This window comes from Pinus tabuliformis, chromosome Q (assembly GCF_031772625.1).
Source record: "Pinus tabuliformis cultivar Carrire ecotype Pingquan chromosome Q, CPIR1, whole genome shotgun sequence".
Lineage (NCBI taxonomy): Eukaryota > Viridiplantae > Streptophyta > Pinopsida > Pinales > Pinaceae > Pinus > Pinus tabuliformis.
In genome coordinates, this window is record NC_142296.1 from 311,963,783 (window position 1) to 311,972,793 (window position 9,011).

The following is a 9,011-nucleotide window of genomic DNA, read 5'->3' on the forward strand; positions in this document are numbered from 1 at the left end:
CATAATCATGCGAAGATTATTTATTTTTGGTACTTTCGATTGTTTTATAATTTCTTTGAAAGATTGTGATTATGACTAGACATTTAATGTGATTAGTAGTTTCTAAAGTGTAGGATGAAAAATGGTGGGAATATAAATAGGGGAAAAAACTTTTTGGACCTAGGGAGTTATTGGTTAATCCCTTTTTATTGTATTCAGTGTGTGGGCACATGAAGAATGTGTTTTATGTTCTGCCTTGAATATAAAATGTGATTTTTTTCTTGGGGAAAAAATAATGGCTTCTAACTACCTTCCACCAAAATCATTTTGTTGCATCAAATGGGAAAAAATGATCTATAATATAACTCATATATGTATATATGTATCCTAGGAGCATTGTCATATGGAGGTTATATTAGATGAGCTTATTGTTCATAGAAACTAGATATACAAGAAATTGTTGAAAAACATAAATATGTATTCTAGGCTCTACTAATAAAGTTACCACCAAACTAAGGAATTAAAAACGCGATCAAATTATGACGAGACTTGGATCTACTTACTGTAAATCTATAATCTTATCCACATCGCCACAAAAGAAAGGATGAAAGGATGATTCGATAATGAGATGTATCTTTGAGCTGAGAGACTCATTCCATAGCCCATTATGATGTGTAAGGGTGTCCATACGTCATCAAATTTGAAATTTTGCTCATGTTGGCCAATTTTTTTTTTTGTTGTTTTTTTTGTTTTTTTGTTTGTTTGTTTGTTTGTTTGTTTGTTTGTTTTTTTTTTTTTTTTTAAATCTAAAGAAAAACTATACAAAACATTGAAATAATGTGTGCTCATAAAAATGAGAGAACCAAGCGCTATGAAAAATCTTAGCCAACCCTAGGGTTTGAAAACCTGCACAAACCCTGACAATACAGGAGGAGCAACTTAGCGATAGAAATCCAACAGTAGGAAAAGATATGCAAACGACAGACAGGGGGGAGAGATCCCCTCCTACAAGAATGTAACGGTTGGAGATTCAAGTGGGAAAACTGGCAATCAGCTAAATTCCCAAGAAGCAGCAGGCTCGAATAATGGCCCTGTCCTTAGAGCGAGATGGCAGGTAAGTAGTAGAGGACAATCCCTGCCATGTTCAACAAAGAAACCCAAATTTGTAATACCGATGAACAAACTAGAAAGATACCATAGCTACATGAAGGACCATGCGATGATATGCAAATTCATAGGAGTCTGGCCAACGGAGAAGGACCTGACCAAATGGATCTAGCAAAAATGGCAACCAAAAGGCCATGTAGAACTCAAGCTAGGAGCCAGAGGCTTCTTCACGTAATCTTCTCAAACCTGCAAGATAAGGAAAGAGTTTTTGAAAATGGTCCATATTTTCATTATAATGCAGGATTGTTTATGAGATATTGGGAAGAATGCTATAACCCAGATAAAGAGAAATTCCTGGCAGCCCCTGTATGGGTAAGAATATTCAGTCTTCCAATGGATTTTTGGGATCCAGAAATACTAGAAGGAATTGGGAATTCAATAGGAAGATTTGTCAAAATAGCAGAAACAACAAAAAGGGGTCGTTATACCTCATATGCTAGAATCTGTGTGTATATGAATATATCAGAACCGATCCCTGAAGCAATAGAACTAGAATATCATGAAGAAATTTGGCAACAGACCTTGGACTACAAGCATATCCTGTTCCAATGCAGACAGTTCCATGAATATGGACACTTATTTAAAGAATGCATGCTGAACTAAGAAGGGCGGATTCAAAAGAAAATCAAATGAAGCCCCCACAGGAGGTGAATGATGGATTCCAAGAGGTCAAGCACAAGAGGAAGAACCTGAAAGGACACCAAAACCCAGGAAACAACAACCAAAAACAACCGATCAGTAAAAACATATATGAGGTACTGCAAGAAGAAGAAATAGAAAATGAAACAGAAGTTATGGATTATCAGGAAAAAGAAAAAGAAAGCAACTCGAGAAAATAAAAAACAACTCCAAAGAGGAAAGCCCAAATATATCTGACAGAAAAAGAAGATCGGGTAGGAACCGATCTAACCATAATGGAAGTAGATACAGGAGGGGTGGAGGAGTTAAGTATGGAAGAGGAAGTTCTAAAAAAACTGCTAAATGAATGGAGACATTTGGATGAAAGATTCATCCCAGAGGATCAAAAGAAACTGTATAAGGAAACCTTTCAACAATACAAGGCCAACCAAGGACAAAGACAAGTCGAGATAGCAAAGAAACTGGGTATGCAACAAGAAAATTCACAGGAACAACAAAACAAAAGTAAAGGAGGGAAGAAAAGAGGGAGGAGAAACCTACAGGAGTCAATCCAAATAATGGGAGAGATGTTGGTAAACACTGGAAGGGTTGTACCGCTATCAGCGGTATTCCAACAACTTAACAAAGTTACCCAATGATAGTACTATCATGGAACATAAGGGGCCTTAACAGCCGGGGAAAACAGAGATACCTACAGGATCAATTGAGAAAGGAAAAGCCTCAATTAATTCTGCTCCAGGAAACAAAGATAACAGGAGAAAAATTAGAAGAGATTCTTTGGAAAATGAAACCAAGATATTAAGAAGTAGCATTCTATGTGAAAGGAAGTATGGGGGCATTGCAATCATATGGAACCCGGTAGAGGTAAAGGTGGACTACTAGATAGGAATGTAGAGAATCCTCACATGTCGCTTCCGGAATATAGGAACAAAAGAATGGATCATAATCTCAGCAGTATATGGGTCGCATATTCCTGCAGAGAAGGAAAACTTCATACAAAGTATAGGGACATTAAGCCAAATGCATGATGAAAAACTTTGGTTGATTGCAAGGGATTTCAATCTGATAACCTCCCTAGAGGAGAAAAAAGGTGGGATAAGAAGAGAAGAACCTGAAATGGAACAATTTAGGGATCTACAAGAAGAGCTCCATCTGGTAGACATTCCGATAATCAATGGAACTTTCACATGGAATAACCGAAGAGGAGGAAATCGACAAATTGCGTCCCAGTTAGATAGATTCTTGGCCACTAAAAACTTAATAAGAAGAGATGTATATTATGAAGCGTCAATCCTGCCCTGCATGGGATCTGACCACTGGCCGATTAGATTGGAAGTGGACTTGAAACAAGGATAAACCAAAAGACCATTCAGGTTTGAAGCATTATGGCTGCGCGATCCGACCTTCCTAGGAAAATTGAAGGAATGGTGGAGCTCAAGTAAGGAACAAGGGAGAAACAAAATGCATACATTCCAACTATGCCTCAAAGATATCAAAGGAAAAATAAAAATAAAATGGAATAAGGAAGAATTTGGCAATATTCATAAAGACCAAGAATTGTTATAGGAAAAGATGAAAAGGGTGCAACAACAGATAATAACAAATGGCTACATGGAATCCCTAGTGGAGGAAGAAGGAAAACTGTTGAATAGTTTGGAGGAAAGGAGGCAGCAGGAAGAGATCCTGTGGAAGCAAAAATTGAGAGTTCAGTGGCTGAGGGAGGGAGAAAGGAATACTATATTCTTCCACAAAGTGATGATTCAACATCGCCAGCATAACAAGATATTTTCATTAGTAGACCAGGAAGGAAATCGCCTAATACAGAAGGAAGAGATGGAGAACTTATTGGTCCAACATTTCCAAAATATAATGACATAACCAAATCCAAAAAGGACAAAGGATATAAATAAGATTACTAGGCATATCCCTCAGCTGGTCAGTAGGGATCAGAACTTAGCACTAATGAGGGAAATAACCATGGGAGAGGTGGAAGGGGTGATCAAAGGATTAGAAAAGAATAAAGCACCGGGACCGGACGGCTTCACAGCAGAATTTTTCCAGGCGACATGGTCGATTTTAGGAGAAGATATCCTAGAAGTTGTGGAGGAGTCCAGACGAACTAAAAGGATGCTCTCTACCCTGAACTCAACCTTCCTAACTCTTATACCAAAATCTGATCACTCAGAAGAGCCTCAAGGGTTTAGATCTATAGCTTTATGTAATGTAGTATACAATTTTTTTCAACAATAATGGTTAATTGCCTCAAACTGATCCTCCCAGGTCTCATCTCACAAGAACAGATTGGTTTTGTAAAAGGAAGGCAAATTGTGGATGGGATAGTAATGGCTCAAGAGGCAATCCATTCACTTAAGAATCTCAAAGCTAAAGGAATGATGATAAAACTGGATCTATCGAAAGCATACGACTGGTTAAGCTGGACCTATCTCCAAGGAATCTTGAAAGCCTTTGGCTTTGATCCCCGATGGATAAATTGGATCTACTCTATGATATCGACCCTTGTGTTCTCAATTCTCCTGAATGGAGCTCCGACAGAGGCTTTCAATGCAACAAGGGGACTAAGACAAGGAGACCCGATATCCCCATTCTTGTTCATATTAGCAGCTGAAGGGCTAGGAAGATATGTAAAAGCAAAGGTGCAAGCAGGACAGTTCAAAGGTCTGCGAATGTGGGGAAATGATTTGCCATTAACTCATCAACAGTTTGTTGACGACATCATGATGTTCGGGCAAGCAACACTCAAGGAAGCCAGGGCCCTGCTAGACATCTTGCAAGACTTCATGAATGCCTCAGGAATGCAGATCAACAAAGAGAAGTCAAATATCTTTTTCTTCAATACAACAGCCCAATCACAAGCATTCCTGGCAAGAATAATGGGCTTTCGTATCGGAACCTTCCCATCGAAATACTTGGGGATTCCGCTAAGTCTAAACCCGATTAGAGTGGCAAATTGGAAAGCACTTCTGGCAAAGATTCAAGGACAGCTTCAGAACTGGACATTCAGGACTTTAAACATGGCAAGTAGAGTCATTCTGCTAAAATCAGTGCTACAATCAATCCCGATCTACCAGCTCTCAAGCCTAGCAGTTCCTAAAACAATATGTAATGGAATGATCAATATCTTTAAGAAATTCCTGTGGCAAGGGCCACAAACTGTTAAAAAATGGGCATTACTCTCTTGGAACTGGCTAATTAAACCAAACAAAGTTGGGGGGGTTAGGACTCTGAGATCCATATACCCTAAACTAGGTAATGGGGGCCAAGTTATGGTGGAGATGGATACAAGGAGGAACAGATCTATGGAAAGAAATATGGGGGAGAAAATATGGGATGCCTAGATCGCCAGAAGGAAGATTAAGAATCCAGGAAAATATAAAGGGATCGACTATATGGAACCTTGCAACAAAAAACAAAGAACTGACAAGAAACCATAGATTTTGGGAAATCAAGGGAGGAGATAAAGCAAGGTTCTGGTAAGAGGCTTGGCAGTAGAGAGAAAAATTATTTAGTAGGCCAGATCTAGTGGAAATATTCCTAAATACAAACAACCCAGCAAATCAAACGGTGAAAAACTATTGGGAAACGGATACAGGAGAACAATGGAGAAAATGGAAGAGAAGACAACATTGGCCAGAAGCACCAGATTCTATATAGTGGGCAACCTACGATAAGGAGATGGACTCCAGAAGAATAGCGACTGTGGAAGGACCAGACATTATAAGGTGGGGATACAAAATAAAATGGATGTTCACTATCCAAGAAGGATATTATCTGCAAGTAGAACATCAACAACAACAAGGGTTACCCATATGGGAACGTATATGGAAGGACAAACTGTGGCCGAAAATAGCCTTCTTCCTATGGGTGGTCCTCCATGGCCAAGCCCTAACATGGGATCAACTATAGGTAAGGGGGATGCAGGGTCCATCGTTTTGCTACACATGTGAAAGAAAAATGGAAACGATGGAACACCTACTAAATGCTTGCAGTTACAGTGAAGTCATATGGGAAAACCACGAACAACTATTCGGCCACACGGACAAGGATCAATTAAATACAAAAACAACAATGGAAAAATGGCAAAAGAAACTATACCAGAATCCCATCTTGAATCGAGCCTAGAATATCTTCCTTGGATTCCTGCATTGGGGGGTGTGGAAGGAAAGGAACCGACTAATTTTTAAAGGGGAAAAAGAACAACAATGGAGTTATGGGAAATGATAATTCAAAACATTAGAGAGTCGATTTTTGCAGAGAAATGGTACCCAGAGGATTGGGAAACTATTCCACAAGAACGCCGAATAATGGAGAGGTTAAACCTGAGTCCTCGTATGTTGATGCCCAACTCCTAGAAGCAGAAACCTAATCCCTGTGATTCCTCAAACCACTTTGTGTTCCCCCTGGAGGATTTCATAAAACTAAATTTCGATGGGGCAGCCAAAGGAAATCCGGGTGCAGTTGGCTCAGGAGGTGTGTTCAGAGACCATCAGGGAAACACCATCCGGTTGTTCGCTATGAACTGCAGAAAAATGAGCAATAATGAAGCAGAACTCTATGCGCTAAAGTAGGGGCTAGAAATAGCTTGAAGAGAAAATTTCCAGAAAATAGAGGTGGAAGGAGACTCGACACTGGTTATAGACATAGTGAAAAAACTTCAACAAGGAACCCAATGGGAGAAGATAAGCCAAAGTTGGAGAACGACACGACTAGTCCAAGAAATAGGACACCTAATCCAAGGGATAGACTACATCATACTGACACATGTCTGAAGATCAGGGAACGTGGTAGTAGATTACCTAGCAAACTGGGGATGTGGCAAACCCGGAAGCAACTTAGATATACCGAGCGAAGATATAAGCCGAACAAAAGGAATGAATAGCCTCATGGAAATTCTAAGAAAAGATAGGGAAGAAGGACAAAATCCCCAATCGGGGTGTGGAGGGAAATGGAGGGTAGAGGAGAGAAGGAAAGGACAGATGGCAGGAGGGCGGGTAAGCTAGCGAAGGAAAATGGGAAACATAAGATGACAAGAGCAGCCGGAAATGGAAAGGTGATGATGAAGGATAATAAATGGCAGGTAATTAGGCAGGTAAGTGGGAACTGTAGGTTTTAACCCCGTACAGAAATTACCTGTATACGGATTCTAAAAACAGAAAATAAACATTGACGAGAGCATAACACATAAAACAAATATACATAGAGAGTTTCCCCTGGATCCCAAAACCGGGACTACCAGATTGATTTTTCATTATATTCCTTTCAATGTTACAATACATATATATACATGTCGAAGCATCTGTAAACCCCAATCCATTAAGCCTCGATTAGAACATAACCGTAGTTTCCTTGACTAGATCTACAAAATACCATGGACTGAAAACCATCATGCCCAAAACCATTTGCGAAAGCCATGCACAAAAGCATAGGTAGCTCCGCCCACCTAATATAGGGTCCAAAAAAAATTCCCGGGGCGCTACCCCGGGTCCCATAGAGGGGGGCTACCACCACCTCAAACCCCCCGCTACACATCGGTGCAATGAAGGGGGGACTCTGCCCCCCTCTAACCCCTCATTTCAACTACTGTGGCTAGTCATGGAAAGAATATAACACAACCCAACATGCACATAGACTGAGACTTACACACAAAGGAAAGGGAGGCAGACAACGAAGTAATGCAAGTGGAGGGTACCTCGGTATCGAGGATAGGTAGGCGGGAGAGCAATTTAAGGAAAAAGGTGGCAAGGGTGAAGGATAATTACATGCACGCAGAGGAGGAAGAACGACCAGACGGAGCTAGTGAATGCTGAGAGTCAAGGAGCGTTCATCTGCAAACGACCATCGAAAGCAATACCTAGTATGTACTTATAGCCTCCCCCTATGTCGTTAGGGTAACAATGCCATGGAATTTGAGAAGAATTTGGAATTTAAGGAGAAAAGTAATGAAAATTATAGAAAAATGTTGGTTCTGTGTTACTGGTCTCCCAGTCGAGTGAAGGAATGGAAACTCCTAAGTATTCAAGGATAATTGTCTGTTAACCTGGAATGGGCTCGACCTAATAGCTCTTCGGGAAGGGTGGGAGGGAAAAACCGAACCCTGTAAGACAACAGACTAGTCATGGGGAAGAACAAGACTATCGGGCCATATAGATGCTGAAAATAGCGAGAATTTAAGTGTCTCCCTTCGTAATTACCTGAGGAAAATCTCTCGGAATAAAGGGATGGCTACCCTGCTGGGATGGGTGGGGAAAAAAGGGCATTGTAAGAGGCTTGGGGGGAAAACTAAACTTGGAGAAAACTCTAGATTGCCTGCCTGTAGGAACCGCCACAGAATTGCGAAGACAAAAGGCCTAGAGGCCTCTACGAGAAGTCGAGGGTGCTGCTGCCCCTTGGACCAGGTCGGGGAGAAGGACAGACACTAGAACTGGAAAAACAACCAAGGGCAGTCCATCCTGGTGGCGAAATGGCCAACAAAGTTCAGCTACCCTGAATTCAGTAAAATCTCTAGCCCGTTAGACTATGAGTGGAGATGGGGTTACCTGGGATCCTTAGGGGGAATGAGAAATAGAGGGGACACAGAGCCGAGGATGAGAATGTAGCGGAGTGGTTTCAAACTGACAGTGAGGAGAAGAATACAGAAAAAATAGGTAGAGCAAAGGCCAAAACTCAGACCATAAAACAAAGTAAGAATACTAAGGACAAACTTATTCTGGATTTTAATGTTTTATTACTGGTTCACATTACAGGTAGTATAAAATCCAATGTTCATTAGGCTCTGGCCCACCAGAACTTGAATCAACCGAGGGCAAAGGAGTGCAGGGGCTGTAAGAACAAAGAGCATACAACGATGGTAAAGGAAGGCAAACAACGGGGATGAAAAGGGAGTAGAAGAACAGGAAAGGCTGAGCAGAAAATGAAAGGCAAACCACCGAGGAACAGAGGAAGTAAAACAAGACAGGAAAGTATGCAGAATCTAATCAATGCCCCCTATGTAGGAACCCCGACTGAAGTAAAAGCATTCATTTCCGAATGGGAAAGAGAGTTAAATGCCAACATAGAGAATGAAGAAATTCAGGCAGCAGAATGGGAGCCCATAATTCAGGATCCAGGCCATACCCGAGGTCGCCAAACATTGTTTAGGCAGACCATCCAACAATATTGGGTTATGAAAAACATCCTAGCTAAAGCAATGACAACTTACAAGGATAGAG